Source organism: Myotis brandtii, unplaced genomic scaffold, assembly GCF_000412655.1.
Source record: "Myotis brandtii unplaced genomic scaffold, ASM41265v1 scaffold407, whole genome shotgun sequence".
In the NCBI taxonomy this organism is placed as follows: domain Eukaryota; kingdom Metazoa; phylum Chordata; class Mammalia; order Chiroptera; family Vespertilionidae; genus Myotis; species Myotis brandtii.
Window position 1 is genome coordinate 80,484 of NW_005365639.1, and position 2,550 is coordinate 83,033.

General features: G+C 38.0%; 1 pseudogene; it reads left to right on the forward strand.

Moving 5' to 3' along the window:
• Positions 1-164: 164 nt before the first annotated feature.
• LOC102239614 lies at positions 165-1,700 on the forward strand (annotated as a pseudogene).
• Positions 1,701-2,550: the final 850 nt, after the last annotated feature.

A 2,550-nucleotide genomic window follows, 5' to 3' on the forward strand; every position in this document is an offset into this window, starting at 1 on the left:
TTAAACAGAAAAAATTTTCTGGAATGGCATTCCAAGTCCTCAATAGTTCGTTTTCGACACTATTGAAATTGCTCTTCCCCTCTCTCGTCAATCCCTGTCTATGGTCTTTAAGATAACTTGTTATGTAAAATTATTTATTTATCTAAGATGCACCTACACTGAATTTATATGAAAAATAAAAAAGTCAATATTAAGAAAAAATTGTCTAGAGGAAGGGCCTAGGCCGGGCCTGCCGTGTTGGGCTTGCCGAGCGCCTGAGCTCGCGTCCCGCCAAGATCTCTACCCCAGTGTCGCCCGCTCCCCATCCCAAACGGGCTGGGCATGGGGAAGACCTGCCGGAGCCATGGAGGACGAGGTGGTCCGCATTGCCAAGAAGATGGGCAAGATGGTGCAGAAGAAGAACCTGGCTGGAGCATTGGACTTGCTGAAGGAGTTTAAGAATATTCCCATGACCCTGGAATTATTACAGTCCACAAGAATTGGAATGTCAGTAAATGCTATTCGCAAGCAGAGTACAGATGAAGAAGTTACATCTTTAGCAAAGTCTCTCATCAAGTCTTGGAAAAAGTTATTAGATGGACCATCAACTGATAAAGATCCTGAAGAAAAGAAAAAAGATACTGCAATTACATCACAGAATAGCCTTGAAGCAAGAGAAGAAAGTAGCTCCAGTGGCAATGTAAGCAGCAGAAAGGATGAGACGAATGCTCGAGATACTTACGTGTCGTCATTTCCTTGGGCACCAAGCACTTCCGACTGTACGGTTAAAGTGTAGGGAGATGCTTGCTGCAGCTCTTCGAACAGGAGATGACTACATTGCCATTGGAGCTGATGAGGAAGAATTAGGATCTCAAATTGAGGAAGCTATATATCAAGAAATAAGGAATACAGACATGAAATACAAAAATAGAGTACGAAGTAGAATGTCAAATCTTAAGGATGCAAAGAATCCAAATTTAAGGAAAAATGTGCTGTGTGGTAATATCTCTCCTGACTTATTTGCTAGAATGACGGCAGAGGAAATGGCTAGTGATGAGCTCAAAGAGATGAGGAAAAACTTGACCAAAGAAGCCATCAGAGAGCATCAGATGGCCAAGACGGGCGGAACCCAGACTGACTTATTCACATGTGGCAAATGTAAAGAGAAGAATTGTACTTACACACAGGTACAAACTCGTAGTGATGATGAACCGATGATAACATTTGTTGTCTGCAATGAATGTGGAAAGCGATGGAAGTTCTGTTGAGTTGGAAGAATTGGGAAAATGTCTGGACCATTGAGAAAATGGATTTTGTAACTGGCTTTAAAACTAGGCCAAGGAAGTAGTTTTTCTGCAAATCAGATTTTTAAAGAAAATGCATCCCTTGGGTTAGTCTTTGTTTTTGACATAGTATCATCCTTTCTTAAATGCCCGTAGTTTCAGATCAGTAGGGAGACTACATAATAATTATATGGTATCTATTTCAATTTTTTTCATTTTTATAAGTAATTGATATTAAACTTTTATCAATTAAATTTTTGGCAATTTATTTTTACCTTTTTTTCCTTCTTAAAGGAAAATTACCTTAACTTTTTTACAGTCTGAAACAAACACAGTAGAAATGTTATTCTTCTCAGTTAATACATAAATGAAAATTACATTTTTTCTTTATTGGCATGTACCTGCAAATATTAAAGGAGGAGAAGGGTAATATAATTGTAAGTTTATTAAATGTGGTGTATACTTGACTAGCTTCTCTAAATTGTACATAATATTTGAACTAGCATATGAAATTGTTTTTAATTATTATATTCACAAGTCTGGGATAATTAGATACTATTTTGCATTTGTAACTAATCGTGATCATTATTTCTTGTAATTTCTTGTACATGTTTATTACTTGTTCTTAATGGATTTTACTTTTGGAAACATGACTTGGTTTTGTTGGAATCAGTTCAGTTTTGTTTTATGTACCTGTTTGAATTTATAGTATTTTAGTTTTGCAGAACACTGAAAAAAAGAAAAGAAAAAAAAGAACAAAACTGTAAATGGAAGATTATAAGAGAGGGTTTCGCGTGCCAGCAAAAGTTACTGGCATGCCATGTTTGGCACGCGTGCCAGCGGTTGCCCACCCCTGCTCTAGGAAAGGGCTGGGAGAGTTCTGCCAGTACCTGGAACTCTGGACTGGCCAGTACCAGAGTCCAGGGAGAGTACAAACAGCTCCGGTCTTATTCCTATGTATGCCTTATTCAGTCTTATTTGCTATCAAAAGATCTATCTTCTTCATTCTGGTCTCCCCAGTTTGTCAGTAATGAGGGACTTGTATGGAAAGGGTGGAACTCTACTTTAGTTAAGACTAGGACTTTACATCCCCTAGTGAGATAATCTCCTTGATGATATAAGCGTTTAGTATCTAAGGCTAGTTTTTTACAATTGAAACACTGGAAAGGCTGTCAAACTTATTTGACCAAAAGATCTACACTAATAAAATACAAACATGCAAATTGACTGTACCTTCGCTATGCCTTAAGCCACGCCCACCAGCCAATCAGAGTGACTATATGCAAAT